Here is a 21,055-nt window from a genome sequence, read left to right on the forward strand (position 1 = left end):
CGGCTCATTAACATAATACCGGAGCCCGGGGAGCGCGCAGGGCGCCAATCCCACGAGCCCGCGGACTGGAAGAAGGGGGTCGCCGGGTCTCCGTCAGTCCACCCCAGCCGCCAACTCCCTCCTCCTGTCCTTCCTGTCCCCGGGCCTGGCTGGAGCCGCTCCCACTCCGAAGATGTCAGCGATCAGTCCTTCACGCGTGACTCTGAAAACACCTCGGTGCCCGGATTCCGTGCTTCTAGGCTTCCCGGACCCGAGGGAGCTGCAGACTCACTTGGGCCCCTCTCAGCGACCTCACAACACACCTCCCCGGGTTCTCACACCGGCCTCAGACCCCCTAGTGACCCCTCGGAGTTCGCTGCCCCTTGCACAGGGGTACCCAGGTGGTGTAACAGGATACAACAAGGTGTGGGTCCTTGGCATCCCCTGCGCATGCCCCAAGGCTGTTGGCTGCTCTGGGATCCTCCTGGTCCAGCGCTGTGGTCGCTGTCCCCTAGCCCTGAGCATAGCTGTTTCGTGGGGGCTTCCGGGCCTCTTTCCTGTAATGACCATTTCCAAAGCTGGGGGCTCATCGCCACTTCAGCGGGGGCACCGGAGGCCACTGGAGATAGTGACAAGGCCCTGTGTCTACAGAGGCAGGTGCCAAGCCTGGAGGGGGTCAGGGGGCCAAGGCTTGCTGTCCTGGCTTTTCAGGGCTGTGGGAGCACCAGAGGGATATAGGAGAGTCGGGAAAGTGCCACACAGCACTTCCTTCCGTGGTGGGGTCACATGGCTCCCCATCACCAAAAGGGCAGCGTCCTCAGCACCCCAGGAGGTGCCCAGGGGATCCCCTAAGGCGTCTCCTCCCACCCCTGCCCCTGGCCAGGTGCCCTGTTCCTGCAGTCACCTTGCATTCCAAAGGGCCAGCTGTTTCCCTCCCACTGCTCCTGGTCATTCTCCTGGGGGTGCATTCTTCCTGCCCATGCGCAACAATCTGGCGGGGGGTCTCTGGATTCCCTCTGCAACCTGCCTCCTTGGGGGGACCTGTCTACCTCCCCAGAGGGGGCCGGAGAGATGGTATAGCAGGCAGGGCCCTTGCCTTGCACACAGTTGACTTGGGTTTGATCCCCAACACTCCATAACCAACATAAAGAAATAAATAAAGGGCCTTTGGGGGGTCCCCATACCCTCTGGCTCTGTGCAGGAACTGTTCTTGCCCTGAGTGCCCACAGAGGGCAACCAGGGACTTGGGGGAGCGCTGGGAGTCGGGGGTGTGATGTTAAGAAGACCTAAGGTCAGTGTGGGGGTGGAGAGCATGTCCCCCCCCCCCCCAGCAGAGCCTTCTAGCTTCAGAGGCACTGGTGTTGGCTGAACCCCCAACCCCCTGGGCTAATCCACCCTCAACTGCTAATTCCAAGCTACCCTGAGGAACTGCATCACTGGGCAGCTCATCCCGTCACCAAATCGCCGAACTGTGAAGTTGGGTTTCCGCAGCTGTCATCACTCTAGGTTCTAAGTCTCAGCTCTCCGTGCTTCCAGCCCCGCAGTGCTCAGTCTCCCAGGAGAAATGCTCAGAGGAATCTTGAGGTTCAGCGTGCTTGCATATGGGAGGTGGGGTCTCTCTGTAGGGTAACCTTTACTCCGTGCATGTATCCACCTTCCCTGGCCATCATCTGGACCAGCTAGGGCGACGCATCATTTCTGTCTCTACAGGGCCTGAGAGCACTTTTGGAGGTTAAAGCCCCACTAAGACCATTCTTCCCCTGGCATTCAGAGCTGCACCATGTTGTACAAGTGTCAGGAAGCCACAAAACATAGCTTTCTCCTGGGACTAAATTTTCCCAGCATCTATTATTATTACCAGTTATTATTATTGTTGTTGTTGTTATTATTGGTCTGGAGCCCAGCGGGTAGGGCATTTGCTTTGCACGCAGCTGAGCCGGCAGACCCAGGTTCGATTCCTCCACCCCTCTCAGAGAGCCTGGCAAGCTACTGAGAGGATCTCGCCTGCACGGCAAAGCCTGGCAAGCTCCCCGTGACGTATTTGATATGCCAAACGCAGTAACAACAAGTCTCACAATGGAGACGTTACTGGGCCTGCTCGAGCAAATCGATGAACAATGGGAGGACAGTGCTTGTTATTATTATTATGTTTGGGGCCACATCCAGGGCTACTCAGGGCTGATTCCTGGTTCTGCACTCAGGAATCTCCTGGTGGTGCTCGGGGACCATAAGTGGTGTCGGGACCGAACCCGGGTCAGCTACGTGCAAGGCCAGCACCCTGCCTGCTGTACTATCTCTTCTTTTCATTTTTAATTTAATTTATTTATTTATTCATTTGCTTTTTGAGTCACACCCAGCGATGCTCAGAGGTTACTCCTGGCTCTGCACTCAGGAATTACTCCTGGCGGTGCTTGGGGGACCACATGGAATGCCGGGGATTGAACTCTGGTAGGCCGAGTGCAAGGCAAACGCCCTACCCACTGTACTATTGCTCCAGCCCCTGTACTATCTCTTCTCGGGCTCTGACCAATTACACTTTTTCCTAGAAAGGTCTTTATGCCCACTCTTGCTGGGGCCTTGAGCGCAGGCTTCAAGCTCCTGATCTAGCTCTGCTTTTTGTCTAAGCGAATGTGTTCCCAGCTGAGAAGAGCCCCATCACCCACAACACTACCAACACCTCGGATGCCAAGTTCCAGAAGTCCAACCAGCTGGCAATTTGGGGTGCCTGGCACGTGCCCGGAGCAAGCCAGTCAGGGTGCCTGTGTCCCTGCATCTCTGGGGAGCCGGCCCGCTCAGCCTCTGGCCCCCCTCTACCTAGCCCCTCTCACTTTGTGGAGATCTGCTCTTGCCCAAGGTCCCGACTGGAGTGGGAGCACCTGGCTGTCCCCGCCAGCCTGCCCCTGACGCCAACACCCTTCCTTTCACTCAGCCCTCATGCTCAGATTCTGCACCCCAAGCTCACACAAGAAGCGCCACCTGCAGGTGGCTGGAGCGATAGCATAGCCGGTAGGGTGTTTGCCTAGCACGCGGCTGGCCGGGAGTTCGATTCCCAGCATCCCATATGGTTCCCCGAGCACCACCAGGGGTAATTCCTGAGTGCATGAGCCAGGAGTCACCCCTGCGCAACGCCCGGTGTGACCCAAAAAGAAAGAAAGAAAAAAAAGGAGCGCCCCCTGCAGACCAATGTCTTCCAGGAATTTTCCCAGCCCAGGTGCTTTCTGTGAGGCTCCGGAGGCAGGTGCGCAGCAGTAGCGCTTGCTACTCTCTCCCACTAGGTGGCGCACTGGCTGCAAGCCGAATTACATGCTGCGGACTTTTTTCCTCCAAAGGGCATCTTCGAATGAAAGTTTTTGCTCTATTATGTTCATTCTCTGGGTCAGTCTGTCTATCTTGTATCAGTTAGCTCTTTCTCAATCATCTGTCTATATTATATGGACATATCACCCATACACATACACAACGATGACAATTTATTATAGATCTGTCCAGTAAAAGGTATTCCATTTTCGCAAAAGCTAAAAATATGGAGACCTTTGCATGCGGCAAACCCTGATTCAATCCCCAGACCCTAACCCAGAGCTGAGAGTAGTTCTTGGAGCATTGCGAAGCGTGGCCCAGAGCCCCTTCCCTGGAACCATTAGGAAAACTGTTTCAAAAAACCCGATTCAGGGGTCAGAGTGACAGCACAGTGGGGAAGGCACTTGCCTTATATACAGCTAACCCAGGTTCGATCCCCGGCACCCCATATAGTCCCACAAGCACCGCCAGGAGTAATTCCTGAGTGGAGAGCCAGGAGCAAGCCCTGTGCATCACCGGGTGTAACCCAAAAAAGAAAAAAAAACAAAACAAAAACCAAGATTCAGAACTTTTTGTGAGATGAAGCAATAATACAGTGGGTAGGGTGTTTGCCTTGCACGTGGCTGACCTGGGTTCGATCCTTGGCATCCCATAAGGTGCCCTGAGCACTGCCAGGAGTCATTCCTGAGTGCAGAGCCAGGAGTAACTACTGAGCATCACTGGTGTGACCCAAAAAGGGAAAAAAAAATTTTTTTTGTTTTGCTTTGGCGTGACACCTGAAGTTACTCCTGGCTCAGGAATCACTCCTGGTGTGTTCGGGGGACCATACGGGATATCAGGGATCAAACCATGTCAGCCGTGTTCTCCAGCTCCAAGATTCAGAACTTCTCATACCTGGGAGCAGCTGGCAGCTTGGTGAGGGTCAATAAGAAATGCAAATGGATACCAAGTTTCTTCTGTAGTGGTGCTTGGGATCGAACCAGGGTGTCACACACACAAGGCAAGTGCTCTACTGCTGAACTACATTCCTGGCACTTTTTTTTTCTTTTGGGGTCACACCAGGGATGCTCAGGGATTACTCCCTGGTTTGCACTCAGGAATTACTCCTGGCAGTGCTTGGGATGCCAGGGATCAAACCCGGGTGGGTCGCGTGCAAGGCAAACACCCTACCTGCTGTACTATTGCTCCGGCCCCTTATTCCTGGCACTTTTTGAAGCGATGGAAATGTCCAATATAATTGTCAGAGCCATGAAGAGATTGTACAGCCAGTGCCCTACCCATGGCCGACCCAGGTTCAATTCCCAGCACCACAGATGGTCGCCAGCTACCACCAGGACTGCTTCCTGGGCTCAGAGTAAGCCTCAAGCACTGCAGGATGTGACCACAAAACAGAACATTGTTTTTTTTTAGTGGCTATAGATGCACAACTTTGTATGTTGAACTCTTTACTGAGAAAGGGTGAGTTTTATAATTATGCATAATAAAGCTCAATGGGGGGAAAGAGGCACTGTGTCTATTATTCTACTTATTGGCCCTCTTCTTGCCTGTGGGAATTGAGTGCTTTTATCACCATTTGTAGGAGGGCAAACAGATTCTGGGGAGTGGCTCGGATGGCAGCTGAACCCAGAAAACACATCCAAACACAACCTCCCCAGCTCCACAGAACCTTCACTAAGGGGCCTGGGCTTTTTTTTTTTTTTTTTTTTTTTTTTTTTTGGCTTGCTGGGTCACACCCAGCAATGTTCAGGGGTTACTCCTGGCTCTGCACTCAGGAATGACTCCTGGCGGTGCTCAGGGCACCATATGGGGATCGAACCCAGGTTGGCTGTGTGCAAGGCAAATGCCCTACCCGCTGTGCTATTCGCTCTGGCCCCCAGGCCTGGGCTTTTAGTTTGTTTGACTTTTGTTTGGAGGCCACACCTGGCCATCGCAGGAGGCTCCCCTCAGCTCACTCCGAGCCTGGGAGTTGCTCCCGGTGCTCTTGTGGGCAGTGAGATGCCAGGGATGGGACCTGGGCCTCCCACGTGCAAAGCCTGCGCTCGGCCCATGGAGCGTCTGTCCAGCCTTGAGCCAGGGATTTTCAACCTCATTTTTTAGACCAGGAAAGAGGCTTTGCCCAAGGCCAAAGAGCCAGGAGGGGTTTGGCTTTCAAACACGGCCAACCCGCTGCAGCCTCGCCCCACAGGGGAAAGGACTCAGGCCGCTCCTGCCCGGGAACGCTTACCTGTCAGGCTTGCCCAGCGGGCATCCACATAACATCCCCTGGATGTCCCACATACGTCCAAGGGCTGGGACACAGCGGCTCCACAGATACTGCGCCACTCGGGGACGGGGCTCTGCCGTGTTCCTGTGACAAGCTTCTTACCAGCAGGAAGTGAGAAACCACCCAGACGTTGACCAAGAGACATGAGAAACCCGGGAAGAGCCACACTGGAGAGAACCAACATCCAGGAGCAGCTGTGGTCACCTTGGTGACAGATGGTGACGAGTGAAGGAATCCCCCAGGGAAACTAAGATGCACCAAGATATCATTTTGAGAACATTCCCAAATGGACTTTTCTAGACTTTTCTAGAAAGCATTAGACCAGGGTCCAGAGCAGGGGGATAAAAAATCACAAACTGTAGCTTAACCTTGTTGGAAACAATATGAACATTTCTCTCAAAACTAGAAATGGAGGAAATGGTGTGACAGAACAGTGGGGAGGGTTCTTGCCTTGCACTGGCTGACCCAGGTTTGATCCTCGGCATCCCATAGCCTCCCCCCCGAACACTGCCAGGAGTGATCCCTGAACACAGAGCTAGGAGTAACCCCTGAGTATCACCGGATGTGGCCCCAAAACCAAACCAACCAACCAACCAACAAAAACCCGAGTGATTCTCACTGCCTCTCTTGCAAAACACAGTACCCAAAAGAAGAGAGAGAGAACAAGGGGGAATCCCCTGCCACAGAGGCAGGGTGGGACAGGGAGGATGAGGATGGGAGGGATGCTGGGACCCACGGTGGTGGAGGATGGGCACTGGTGGAGGGATGGGTACTTGATCATTGTATAACTGAAACCCAAGCACAAAAATTTATAAGTCTATAACTGTACCTCATGGTGTTTCACTAATTAAAAAAAAAACCCAAGTGATTGAGGTTCCATAGCACCACCTCTGGGCACCAACCCCCAGGGGTCCAAAACCTCTTCCGGAAAGACATTTGTGCTCCGATATTCATTGCAACACTATGGGTTGCAATGGCCATGGGCCCTTTAGCATGGTGACATGTTCAGAACTTGAGAGTTGGGAGTTGGGAGATGGGTTTTATCCACTGCAGAGTAGAGAAAATGGGAAAATAAACGTATTGGGTTGGACAGATAGCACAGCGGGGAGGGTGCCTGCCTGCATGTGACCAACCCGTATTTGGTCCCCAGCACCCTGGTGCTTTGGGGAGTGACCCCTGAGCACAGAGCTGGGAGTAGCTCCTGAGAACTGGTGGGTGTAGCCCAACACCCCCCCCCAAAAAAAAACAAAAAAAATATTGTTCATTAGAATAATAAAAGCCTAAATCCATTTTTTTTCCGTGTAAATGGTGGGGATTTTTTTTGGCTTTTTTTTGGGGGGGGTGACACTCAGCAATGCACAGGGGTTACACCTGGCTCTGCACTCAGGAATTACTCCTGGTGGTGCTCGGGGAACCATATGGGATGCTGGGGACCGAACCTGGGTCAGTCGCATGCAAGGCAAACGCCCTAACCGCTGTGCTATCACTCCAGCCCTTCCGTGTAAATGTTTAGGTTTGCACCCCTCATTTCTACTGCATTTAGTGATGTGTTTGTCCTGGCGAAGCTAAACACCAAAAGGGGCCAGAGACAGTCCAGCAGGGTGGGCACTGCCTCGCACATGGCCTGGGCTCAATCCTCAGAACTCCATCGGGTCCCCAAGCCCACTAGAAGAGATTCCTGAGTTCAGAGCCAGGAGTGAGCCCTGAGCACTGCCGGGTGTAGCCCCCACCCAACAAAATAGACTGAAGATAAGAAAAGGGGTCCTTAGCCTGTCGGGCGGCCGGCACATTGCAAAGCCCATGCAGACAAGAGCACTGCCTGGTGAGCGAGGGGCCACACGTGCTCAGGCTCGTGTGAGAGCAGTGAAGGGCAGATGGCATCCTGTGTACAGTCCAGGGTTGCCACCAACTGGGCTAAGGTTTGCACCCGGGCTGACCCCACCTGGGGCACCGGCCCAAGCTGGAGAGCTAGAGGCTGGAGGCAGAGGTAGGGAGGGGAAAAATGGACTGGGGGAGGGGAGGGGTGCTGCTGCAGGGGTGTTGGTGTATCCGTGGGGTTGAGTTGGGCCTCATCCATCCCTGGGAACCCCCTCAGCCCACCCCTACCCCTTTCCATCTGCTTCCTTCCTCCCACACCCCCCAACCAACAAATCTGAGTCAGCCAGCTCTACAGAAAGGGCTTGCGTTGCACATAGCCAATGCAGGATTGATCCGCCGCACCCCATAGCATCCCCTAAGCCCTGCCAGCAAGGATGTCTGAACACAGAGCCAGGAGTAAGTCCTGAGCACCGCTGAGAGTGTACTCCCCCCCCCCCCAATAAAACCTCACTGCGATGCTAGAGAGGGAAGTCCAGAGGTTGGCACACTGGCCTTGCACGGGGAGGCCCGGGGGTCCATCCCCAGCACTTCAGAGTCCCTCTGAGTACCAAGCCAAGGGGCTGGAGCGATAGCACAGCGGGTAGGGCGTTTGCCTTGCACTCGGCCGACCCGGGTTCAATTCCCAGCATCCCATATGATCCCCTGAGCACCGCCAGGAGTAATTCCTGTGTGCATGAGCCAGGAGTAACCCTTGTGCATCGCTGGGTGTGACCCAAAAAGCAAAAAACAAAACAAAACAAAACAAAAAAAAGAGTGACCACTGATCACTGCCAGGTGTGGGCCAAAAATAAGAAGAAACAAATCCATCTGGGACCGAGAGATAGTACAGAGGTTAAGGCAACTTGTCACACCTCCCATACCCAGGTTCAAATCCCCGGGACCACCAGGGTTCACCTAAGCATAGGGCCAGGGACAGCTCCCGAGCACTGCCAGGTGTGGTCCAAACACCAAAAATTAAAACAACAAAAATCCAGGGGCTGGAGCGATAGCACGGCAGGGTTGCACATGGCTGACCGGGGTTCGATTCCCGGCACCCCATGTAGTCCCCCGAGTCTACCAGGAGTAATTCCTAAGCACAGAGCTAGAAGTAAGTCCTGAGCAACATTGTGTGTGGCCCCCGAACAAACAAACAAAAAATTCAAGGGCCAGATAGATAGTATAGTTGATCCCCGGCCCCACATATGGCCCCCTAAGACCGCCAGGCATGATCTCTGAGCTCTGCCGCGTGTGGCCCCCAAACAAACAAAATCCGTTTTTTTTCTTTTTGGGTCATACCCAGCAATGCTCAGGGGTTATTCCTGGCTCTGCACTCAGGAATTACTTCTGGCGGTGCTTGGGGGACCATATGGGATGCCGGGGATTGAACCCAGGTCAGCCGCGTGCAAGGCAAATGCCCTACCCGCTGTGCTATCACTCCGGCCCCCCAAAAAACATTTTTTAAGTTGTATACTACTTGCATATTGATCTTCAAAGCAGGGTAAAAGTGACCCTTTCAAGCCTCTCCAACAAGTGGTGCTGGGAAAACTGGATAGCTACCTGCAAAAAAATGAACTCTGACCTCTGTCTAATGCCAGGCACAAAAGTCAGATCAAAGTAGATTAAAGACCTCAATACCATCATGGTGTTTCACTAATAAAAATTTTTAAAAAAGACCTCAACATTAGACATGAATCCATAAGGTACAAGGAGGAAAAGGTAGGCAGAACCCTCCATGACATTGAAGCTAAAAGCATCTTTAAGGATGAAACAGCACTGACCAAGCAAGTGGAAACAACATAAACAAATGGAACTACATCAAACTAAGAAGCTTCTGCACCTCAAAAGAAACAGTGACTTAAAGACAGAGAGAGCCCACAGAATGGGAGAGAATATTTACCCAATACCCATCTGATTAATATTAATATCCAGGATATACAGGACACTAGTAGAATTATACAAGAAAAACCCTCCAACCCCATCAAAAATGGGGATAAGAAATGAACAGAAGTTCCTCAAAAAAGAATTACAAATGGCCAAAAGGCACATGAAAAAATGCTCCACATCACTGATCATCAGGGAGATGCGAATCAAAACAACAATGGGATATCATCTCACACCACAGAGACTGGCACACATTCAAAAGAACAAAAGCAACCAGTGCTGACACGGATGTGGGGAAAAAGGGACGCTCTTTCACTGTTGGTGGGAATGCTGACTGGTCCAGCCTTTCTGGAAAACAATATGGACATTCCTTCAAAAACTAGAAATTGAGCTTCCATATGACCCTGCAATACCACTTCTGCGAATATATCCTGAGGGTACAAAAAACACAGTAGAAATGACATCTGTACCTATATGTTCATTGCAGCACTGTTCACAATAGCCAGAATCTGGAAAGAAACAACCCAAATGCCCTAGAACAGATGACTGGTTAAAGAAACTCTGGTACATCTACACAGTGGAATACTATGCAGCTGTTAGGAGAGAGGAAGTCATGAAATTTTCTTATAAGTGGATGGACATGGAGAGTATCATGCTAAATGAAATGAGTCAGAAAGAGAGGGACCTAGAAGGACTGCACTCATTTTTGGAATATGAAATAAATAATGTGAGATTGACACCCAAGGACAGTAGATACAGGGCCAGGAATATTGCTCCATAGTTGGGAGCCCGTCTCATGAACTTGGGGAGAAGGCAGCTGGGATAGAGAAGGGACCACTAAGTCAATGATGGTTGGAGGAATCGTTCGGGATGGGCGATGTGTGCTGAACGTAGATAAGGGACCAAACATGATAACCTACCAGTATCTGTATTGCAAACCATAATTTTCAAAAACAGAGAGAGAGTTTGGGAAATTGTCTGCCATGGGGGGAGGGGGAGGGTGGAAAAGGGCAGGTATACTGGGGACATTGGTGGTGGGGAATGTGCACTGGTGGAGGGATGGGGGTTGGATCATTGCATGGTTGTAACTCAAACATGGAAGCTTGTAACTGTAACAGTAGGCAACAAATCACTGATGGTAATATATACATATGCGTATATACATATTTTCAGACATAAATGCCAAAGCTCACGTCACCCAAACTTTAACAACATGTTAGTGATATCCTATAGGATGTCTTAATGGCTCCTGCCAAAACACTGTTTTCTATGTGAACACTTTTTTGTAAGCATTTCAGCAGTTTTTCATAACAGACAATACAAAATATATTCTTTTGTTTGAGTTTACACATATAGTATTACTATACTATATAGTATAGTAATACTATTAGTATACTGTCACTGTCCTCCCCTTATTCATCGATTTTCTCGAGCGGGCCCAGTAACGTCTCCATTGGAGTCTTTGTTGTTACTGTGTTTGGCATATCGAATACATCACGGGTAGCTTGCCAGGCTCTGCCGGGCGGGCGAGATACTCTCGGTAGCTTGCCAGGCTCTCTGAGAGGGGCGGAGGAATCGAACTCGGGTCGGCCATGTTGGCTGCATGCAAGGCAAACGCCCTACCGCTGTGCTATCGCTCCAGCCCATTAGTATACTATACTATACTATACTATACTATACTATACTATACTATACTATACTATTCTTTACTAAGTCATCTGCCCCCGCGCCTGGCCGTCCTCACCGAGGCCCCTTGGAGGGGGGAGGGTTGAGTTTCTCTTCCCCCCCACCCCCCGAGCAGAGACCCAGAAGCTGAGGACCTCCAGAGCCAGCCACGGCCATGCTGGGACCACTCTCCACACGTCCGTACGGGCCTCATGCATGAAAGAACTGGCAGAGGAACCCAGGCATGCGGGTCCCGGGGCTGAGGTCTCCAAGTTTACTCAGATTGGGATTGGGCCTTCTCCACCCAGACCCCCCATCTTCCAGTAGGTAGGCGTCACACCCACCAGCTGCTACCAGCGCCAGGTTGGTCCCATCAACGGCCAAGACGCAGAGACTATAAAACCCAACTCCTGGAAGTGCGCGGCCGCGACATCTTATTATCTTATTTTTCCTTTGGAGAACCTGGCAGGCCACCAAAAGTATCCTACCCACACGGCAGAGTCTGGCAATCTTTCCGTGTTGTACTCAATATGCCAAATACCAATAACAATGATGGGTCTCATTCTCCTAATCCTGAAAGAGCACTGAAATGGCTCTTTTAAAATCTCAGGGCTAGGAAGAAGGAGACGGTACTGGTGCCTGCTCGAGGAAATCGACAAACAACAGGATGATCGTAATCGTGATCGTGTGTTTTGGGACAGGGGTTGGGGCTTGGGACGGAAACATCCTGAATTTGGTGGTGGGAAGGTATAATGGTGGTGAGATTGCTGTTTGAGTATTAAATGTAATCAAATATTGTGAAGTAACTTATAAAATAAAAAAATTTTAAAAAAAGAAAGCTTGTAACTATCTCATGGTGATTCAATAAAAAAAATCCTTTCAAAAGCACGGAAAGAAAAAGGGGAGAGTATCTGAACCCCTGTTCAACCCCCGAGGAGCCCCAGAGTGGGGGGAGGAAAGGTCTCAGGAGAGCAGAAAAAACATGGGGGGTGCAGAGGTGCAGCCTAAACCCCTTTCCCCTCCCCGCCACCTCCTAGAATCCCAAGGGGCTGCTGCATCCACAGTCTCATCTCGGCAAGCACCAACCCTTTCTGGGCCTCAACTCTTGGGGTGCTGTGAACAGCCGGGGAGAAGGGCAAGCCAGAGTTCCAGCATGCAGGGACAGAGGTCATCCTGGAGGAGGCCAACCTTCCTCCCTCCTTCCTTCTTCCTCCTTCTTTCCTTCTTCCTTCCTTCTTCCCTTCCTTCCTGCCTTCCCTCCTTCTTTCCTTCCTTCCGACTTTCCTTCCTTCCTTCTCTTCCTTTCTCCTCCCTCCCTCCCTCCCTTCAACTTTCCTCTCTCCGTTCCTCCTTTCCTCTCTTCCTCTCTCCCTCCTTCATTCCCTTTCTTCCTCCATCCATCCTTCCTTTTTTTAAATCTACACAAGGCAGTGCTCAGGGGCAATTCCTGCCTCTGTGCTCAGGAGTGGCCCTTGGCCACGCTTGGGGGACCATATGAGATGCTGGGGATTCAAACCCGGGTCAGCCACAGGCGAGAGACACACCTGCCGCCCTCTCTTAGCCTGGAGGCAGTGTCCACTCGAGCGAGCGAGCCGTGAGCTGGGTCTGCCTCCCCATGGGTGCCAAGGCCGCCCTGCATACAGGGGCAGCTCACACGCTCCCGCACTGCCTCTCACGGCTGTGATCATGCGGCTTAGGAGTGTGGGCCCACGAGTCTGGCCCCCTGGGAGCCCAATGACAAGGCTGTCACCAGCCCCACCCCACCCCCCGCCACCCAGCAGGGACAGCATGAGTCCCAGCTCAGTCTCCAGAACTTGCTAGAAGGGCTCAGAATCCATTTATCAAAACGGACTCAAGCGCTCAGGAAAGGCAGACGAAAGGGAGGCACAGGGCAGGGTTGGGGTTCACAGTCTGTGCAGGGGCCCGCCGTCACCCCCTCCCCGAGTTCAGCTGGTCACACGGGCACCACTGATGCCATCTTTGCCCTTTGGCAGACGAACACACTTTCTGGCGGCTCCAATCCTAGCTCCAGACATGGACGTTGGGGGTGAAAGTTCCAGCCCCCAATGACACTCTCGGGACTCACACCCCCAAACCACACAGTCCCCGCAGGAGTCATCAGCTCGCCAAAGGCGTGCTCGGAACCCAAGGTGTGGAGGACCGCGGACTGCAGCAGGCCTGAGTGCATGTGGGGGTCCCATCAGGATACCCCGCCGCAGGTCACAAAGGGTGGGCGCCCAATCAGAGGTGCGGAAAGGCGCAGACGGGCCCATTGCTTCTCCCCCTTTGCAAGCCGGCGGCCACCTGCGGGCAGCGGTTAATCAGCAGCACTGCCCACATCTGAGCCTCAGCATCTGCTGGCCACGGCCACGCAGGACCTTCCGGAGGGCCCAGAGGCTGCCGGCCCAGAGGCTGTCCCCTCCAAGTCACCTACCAGATGACAGGGAGTGCGGGAGGAAGCTGGCGGACACCAGGAGAGACACGGGGACACAGCTGCTCTGGGCTCTCTGTCCAGCCACAGTCCCCAGCCCCACTGCTCGAGAGAAGCAACAGGGGTCCAGGGGCTCCCAGTTCCCACCAGCTGCCCCCCGACTTGGGGGAGAGCCTAGGAGGCAGTTACCGCGCAGATACCGACCCATTCTACAGATGAGGAAGTGGAGTCTCAGTTCCCCATTTAGGAGCCGGAGCTCTAGTCCAGTGGGGAGGGCGTTTGCCTTGCACGCGGCCAACACGGGTTGGATTCCTGGCACCCCATATAGTTCCCTGGACCTGCCAGGAGTAATTCCTAAGTGCAGAGCCAGGAGTAAACCCTGAGCATTGCTGGGTGTGATCTCAAAAGCAAAACAAAACAAATCAGCTCTCCATCTAGGAAGAAGAAAACAGGGCCCAGTCCCCCATTCTACAGGTGAGCAAACGGGGGTCCAGATCCCATCACACAGGTGAAAAAACGGAGCCACCCCTTGCTACGGACAAGGAAACGGGGGCCCAGCTCCCCAGATGAGGGATGCGGAATTGGGGAACGGGGTCCTTCTCTGGGAATGACTGGGGGGTGTTCCCTTCTCTCCATCCCGAGGAAACGGGGTTCCCACTGTCATTCAGAGAGGAAACAGGCAGATGACTGGGGAGGAATTGAGGGGCCAAGTGCACCCCTTTCTCTGCGCCCGAGCTGCATGTCCACCACCAGCCTACTGGGGGCGCTGGAGAGTTGATCAGCAGGTGCCTTGGTGGCTGGAATGACTGTCCAGGCTGGGGGTGCCAGGGCCCTCGGAGGCTGAGACCCCGCAGGCAGGGCTGCCTGCAGCCTCCTTTGGAGTTTTGGTTTTCTTGCCCCTGAAACGCGTGTGGGAGTGAGATGATCCCGCGGGGAGACTGATCCTGGGTGGGCCCCCCGACACCCCAGGGGGGTCACAGGCACATCTCCCGGCAGGGCTCCGGGGACCCTTCGAGGTCACCCTCCTTGTTGTCTGGGCCACCAGGAGTCAGCCTTGAGCACTGACGAGTGTTTCCCCAATGCCCAGCAGGGCAAGACAGGCTGAGGCAGGTTTGGGCAGGGCGCCCAGGTCTGCTCCCAGCACCACATGGGACCCCCCACCTCCCACCCCGTGCACACCCAGCAGGGCCCCAAGGAACCCTTGGCGTGGGCAGAGCGTGGCAGGTGGTGCACCTGCCTTGCAAGGATGCATCCCAGGGCTGGTTCCGCCCCCACCCCCGTGCCCAGCTCTGAGCAAGCCCCACCCCACGGTGACAGTGACCCCCACAACACAGGGGTCCAGACAAGGGGTGCAAGGAGCACAAGTGACATTCCCCATGGCCCGTGGGAGGTTGAGGACGTGCACACATGCCAGCCCACCTCCGGGGTGCCCCACGGCTACCCTCCCTCAAGCCTGGTCCTCTCTTCCTCCCTCCCTCCCTTCCTTTCTGCCTTCCCAGCCTCCGTGTGTCTGCAAGTCACCTCACTGGGCAATCAGGGCTGGAAAATGCCCCCCAAAACTCAATGTGATCTCTGTCCGGACCCCCCAAGCCCCCACATTGGGGAGCTCTGAGGGTCTTACCAGCTCTTTTTATAATATTTTGGGTTTTGGGCAAAACCTGCAGGGCTCAGGACTGAGTGCTGGTGAGTCCCTGGGATACTCGGATGGGCCCTCAGTTGGCAGTGTGCAGGGTCGGTGCCCGCACCATTGTCCTGTCGCGGCTCTTCACACCAGCTCCTGCCCACCATGAACCCCACTGGGCTGACACTTAAAGGGGGCCCCGGGGAAGCCAAATCCTCACCAGATCACAAAACTGGGTGGGTGGGGGCGTGATGGGGCCCCAGAGCTGCCCGGCACCAGAGGGAGTGTTGGGCTGGAGTGGGGCCAGTTGAACCCCTCCCCAGTCCCCGTGCCAGGTGTGCCACCTCTCAGGACAGGCAGGAGGCGCACCCTTGTTCTGGGCTGAGTCTGGAGAAAGCTCTGTGCCCCCTGATTTTTGGGGGATCTCCTGCACCGGGTTAGCTCAGCATGTGTCTGAGAAGAGGGGTTCACGTGGATGGGCTGGAGCTGTGCCCCTCCTGTGCCTGCTGAGGCTACCCCGGAGGGGCACAAGGGCCTGGGGCGAGACCGGCCACCACAGGAGTGGTTTGTTCCCAGGCTGCTGGGTCTGAATCTTGGTCCCAGGATTTCCAGGCTGTGTGACCTTGAGTCAGTGCCCTCACCTCTCTGGGCTCATCTCCTCACCAACCTTTCCTCAGGGCTGATCAGGAAGTAAAACTGCAGCGGAGACCCCCATCTCAGCTCCTCCCCTCTTCCCAGCCCCCCTGAGTCCAGGGACCCCTGCTCCCCCAGTCTCTGTTGAAGCCCCTGGCACCTGCCAGGGCATCCCGGAGCATCTTCTTAAAGGGGCCAAGTCTGCGTAGCTGAGACCATAGGACCCCCAAGTTGCCTCCCCTACCTGTGTCCACGTCCCTCAGATGACAAATGTCACCCCCAGAGGGGCCACCAGCAGCAGAGGACCTTGTACCCAGTTATCTTGTACCCGGGAGGAGCCCCGGACCCCCGCTCTGCCCTCTTTCAGGGACTGAGGGCAGTCCAGAGCCCCAGGGCACCCCCAGACTCTGTGCCCACTTCCCTCCAAGGGGTCCCTGGGCCCCAGGCTGAGCAGGGGGTTCCCCCAGCTCTTCACTTCCTCATTGATGTTCCCAAGTCTAACACCTCCCCAGAACCCTCTTCTGGACCCTCTCCTGGATCTGGGGGTGCGGGAGGTGGCTGAGGCCTAGAGGGAGGCCAGGGCTGGCCCCAGCTGAGCTGCCCCTCTGCAGGCCACTGTCTCCCCCGGTTCTTCGCTGCCTCTGGCGTGGGATCTGGGAAGGAGGCCCCGGGGAGAGGCCCAGAAGGGAGGCAGCAGCCAGAGGACACACAGCCACAGCAGCCGCACTCAAGTCCCGGGACCCCTCCACCCAGCCCAAACCTGAGCCCAGAGTGGGGGGCTGAAGTCCTGGGCCCCCAGACCAGGCTTCCAGAAGCCCTCTCCCCACTTCCTCACCCCGTTCTGCTGGTCCCACCTTCACTCCTAGGGATGAGTTCTGGGTTCTCAGAGCCCCTCCCCCAGGTCCACCTGAACCATTTGCTCCTGGGCCCCTCCCCCCCCCGTCCTCCCTCATCCCGGAGCCCACGCTCAACTCCACGGGAGCCCTCAGTTCCTCCTGTTGCCCCAGCTCAGAGCCCGGGGACACCTCTCTTCTCCCCACATCTGCTCCTGGAACCAGGCAGGATGTGCCCCGGTGCGGCTCTGGGGGTGTTCACGGAGCGCACCCCGCCCTCTCCACTGGACAGGTGGCGAGCTGAGACCCCGGGCGCTCCCCGGACCCCGTCCCCTCCGGCGACCTGGACTCCGCGCGACTTGCGGGTGGGGATCCCGCGCCCCCGCCCCGGGATGCTCCGCTCCCCCCGCCCCCGTCCCCTGCGGCCCACCTGGACTCCGCGCGGCGCGACGTGCGGGTGGGGATCCCGCGCCCCCGGGATGCTCCGCGCACCTGCGCTCCGGCGGCGGCAGAGGGCTCCGTGCGCCGCTCCGTGTGCGCTGCCCGGCCTTTTAGCGGCGGGCGTGGACGCGGGCGCTGCCGGCCCCGCCCGCTGCCCCCGGGGGCCCTTTGCCCCTTGACCGGTGCCTCCTTCTATGCCTTGCACGTGGGCGGCAGCCGACCGGCAGCTCGGCGGGCTGTGGCGCAGCCGTGGCCCGTGCCCGCCGCGCCCGCGCCTGCCAATCGCGGCCCGAGCCCCGCTCGTGCCCGCTAACCTTTAACCCGCTCCCAAACCGCCGGGCTGGGTCCGAGAGGGAGGAGCCAGGTGTGGGCCGGTCCCGGCGGGGGCAGGGGCTGCCCGGAACCTCTCCTGGTGTCCGCAGCCCTCCTGGGCGCCCGCCCCTCGCGCCCACGTCGCCCCGGACCATCCTCCCCTCGCCACTCCGGAGCCAGCGCTTTGGGCTGCTTTCTTTTTATGTCGTGTGGTTTCAGAGTTAGGTTCACGCAGGTGATGCTCAGGGGTCACTCCCGATGGGCCCAGAGACCGCTTGGGCTGCGGGATGGGATTCAGGTAAGTGCGAGGCAAGTGCCCTCCCCGCTGTGCCCTCCTCGCTCTGCCCGCATCCCCCTTCCCCCGCTTATTTTATTTTATTTTATTTTTAATTTTCCATCACACCCGGTGGTGCTCCAGGCTTACTCCTGGCTCTGCGCTCTGGGATCGCTCCTGGCGGGTTCTGGGGACTGTACAGGATGCTGGGGATCCCGTCAAACTCTTTCAGCCCGGTGCAAGGCAGTCACCCGACCGGCTCTCCCCCTCTGTAAGAACCCCCATTTCCCAAGGATCGCACCAACCTCCCTCCCTGTCCCTGAGCAGCCCCACCCGACACCCACTCCACCAGGACCACCTCACCCAAGCCAGCAGCCCTCGCCTCGGCAACACCCCTCCTCCCTGAGCCCCTCTTTTTTTTTTCTTTTTGGGTCACACCTGGCAATGCACAGGGGTTACTCCTGGCTCTGCGCTCAAGAATTACTCCTGGCGGTGCTCAGGGGACCATATGGGATGCTGGGAATCGAACCCGGATTGGCCAGGTGCAAGGCAACCACCCTAGCAGCTGTGCTATCGCTCCAACCCCTGAGCCCCTCTTTTTGATCTTGCTCTCCCCCATTCCTGTTCCCTCTCCCTGACCTCCTTGAGTCTGTGAACCCCTCCCAGAACCCCACACTTTCCTGAATACTTCTCTGTTTCTCTCTTTTATTTTATGTTTTTGGGCTTACTCCTGACTGTACTCTGGGAGTCCGGGTGCCCGGGTGCCCGGGATTAAACCCGGGTTTGCCAAGTGCAAGGCAAGTACCGACTGTACTATCAATCTAGCCCCACGAACACTCCATGAACAAACACCCCATGAACAAATATGCCATGAATATCCCTCTCTCGCTGGTGCCCACATTCCCGAGGTTCATCCCACCAACACCCCCATGGAAAAGTCAAGGTGCCCAGTGGCAGACTGAGCCATGCAGTGCCACACCCAAGACTCAGGGGCCTTACCCTGGCAGGAGGTTGGGGTGCTGCTTCCCAGGCTGCCTCTGTGGCCCTTGGTGGGGTGGAGGGAGGAGGAACCAGGGAGAGCCTGGTGGAGTTCGGGCAGCTGGACAGAGCAGCAAGAAGGGGGGTGACAGTGATGTCCCAGGAGACTGGCTGGTTCCTGTTGGTTTGTCTGTTCTGCAGCCATCCAGGTCTGCCAGGGGTGCAGCATGGTGGGTGGAGGGCTGGGCCTGCCCCGCAGAGGCCCAGAGTTGTTCAGGGTGCTGCTCTACGCCCCGATACTCTGGTGGGCATCCTAAGAAGGGAGCAAAGGAGGACACCGCATCGTCTTCCACCAGCACCCCAAGCCTGTGTGTGCGTTTCTGGGTTGGCGCTGTGAACTCTGAGCTTCTGTCTCGCTATCTTGGATCCAAACCGACTCCAGCGAGGACATCAGGGACTCGATGCCTGTGCGCGCTTGTGTGCATGTGGGTGAGTTTGTACACCGCGTGTTCATTTGTGTGCACGCGCACGCGTGTGTGCACGTGTTTGTCTGCGCGTGCACTCCTCTGCATGTGTGCGTGCGCGTGCTCATCTGCGTTTGTATGTGTGTGCAGCGCGTGCCCGCATGAAAGTGCATGCATGTGTGTGTGAGCACGTGCATGTGTGTGTGTGCTTGTGTGTGTGTCCGGGTGCGTGAGCACATGCATGTGTGTGTGTGCGTTTGTGCGTGTGGGTGAGCATGTATGTGCATGCGTGTGTGTGCGTGTGTGTGCATGTGTGCGTGTTTGTGTGTGTGTGCTTGCATGTGAGCGCATGCATTCGTGTGTGTCCATGTGTGTGCGTGTATGTGTGTGTGTATGTGTGTGTGTGGTGTGCCTAATTTTTGCGGTGCTTGAACTGGGCGGGAGCCGCCTTGGGGAACAGCTTTGGAGCTGCGTGATCTGGTGCTTTTTGCTGCCGGACAATGTACATAACTCCACGACCCACGGCCTCAGTTTCTTGAACATTCATTTCTCTCTCATGCTGTCTGGGTTCATGGAAACTGCGATCTTATTGATCATTAGCTAATATATTTCTCGTTTGAGAGCCACACTCTGCTGTGCTGGGGGCTCCTGGCTGGGTGCTTTCAGGGGTAGCTCCTGGCCGTGCTTGAGGGACCAGACAGCATCTGGGATGCAACTGGGGCCCCTGCGTATAGGGCATGAGCTTTGAAACTTGTGCTTTCTCCCCTCATTATTATTATTATTATTATTACTATTATTAATTTTTTGAGGGGTCACAGCCAGCGGTCTCAGGGTCGGACTCTGCACCTCTGGGATCAAACCTGGGGCTCTCACATGTCCCCCATCCCTTTCAGTCATCTCTCCTGCTCTGGAAATGGGAACTCTATTTATTTATTTTAATTTTTTTGTTTTGTTTTTCAGTCACACCCAGTGATGCTCATGGGTTACTCCTGGCTCTAAACTCAGGAGTTACGCCAGGGGGGCTTGGGGGACCCTTAGGGGGATGCTGGGGATTGAACTTGGGTCGACCATATGCAAAGTAAATGCTGTAAGATTCCGCCACAATGGTCCCGGAAATGGAGGACTTTAAAGTGATTTGACATATAAGCAAAACAGGCCTGGAGTAGCATCATTTTGTTCAACATTGGCTGGGATTGGGTTTTTGTTGGTCTGTTTTTTGTGTCATACCCAGTGGTGCTCAGGGCTTATTCTTGGCTCTACACTCAGGAATCATTCCTGGAGTACGGGGATTGAATCTGAATCCCCCACGTGCTAGGCAAGTGCCCTCCCTGCTGTCCTATCTCCCTGGCCCAAGATGAAGCTTTTGGTTTGTTTTGTTTTTGCTTTGGGACACACCCATATCCTGGGGTACTCCTAGCACAGTGCTCAGGGAACTAAGCAGTGCTGGGATCCAAGCTGCATCTCCTCGTCCAGACCATGTGCTCCGGCCTGTTAAGCATGTGCCCTGTCCTGAGTCATTTTCTTCTTCCTGCTTGTTTGCTTCTGGGTCACACCCAGCAGTGCTCAGGGCTTCCTCCTGACTCTGTGCTCAGGGATCACCTCTGGTGCTGCTCAGGGTACCACGTGCAGGGCCACGGAGCAAACCCGAGTCCAGCCAAGTGCCAGGCTAGTGCCTTCCCCACTGTACTGTCTCTCTGGCCTCGCTTTTTCTTTTTGAAACTATATTTAAAAAAACAGCTGTGGGGCTGGAGCACAGTGGGTAGGGCATTTGCCTTGCACGCAGCCGACCTGGGTTGATTCCCAGCATCCCATATGGTCCCCTGAGCACCGCCAGGAGTAATTCCTGAGTGCATGAGCCAGGAATAACCCCTGAGCATCACCGGGTGTGACCCAAAAAAGCAAAAAACAAAAACAAAATAAAAAATACAGCTGTGAGGGGCTGGAGCACATTGGGATGTACAATGAGGAGGGCGTTTGCCTTGCATGTGGCCAGTCGAAGTTCAATCCCTGGCACCCCATATTGGTTCCTGTAGCACTGCCAGGAATAATTCCTGAGTTCAGAGCCAGGAGTAACCTCTGAGGATTGCTGGGAAGTGGCCAAAAAAAAAAGAGCCCAAGAAATTAAA

This window comes from Sorex fumeus, unplaced genomic scaffold (genome assembly GCF_029834395.1).
Source record: "Sorex fumeus unplaced genomic scaffold, SorFum_2.1 ptg000199l, whole genome shotgun sequence".
Taxonomy (NCBI): domain Eukaryota; kingdom Metazoa; phylum Chordata; class Mammalia; order Eulipotyphla; family Soricidae; genus Sorex; species Sorex fumeus.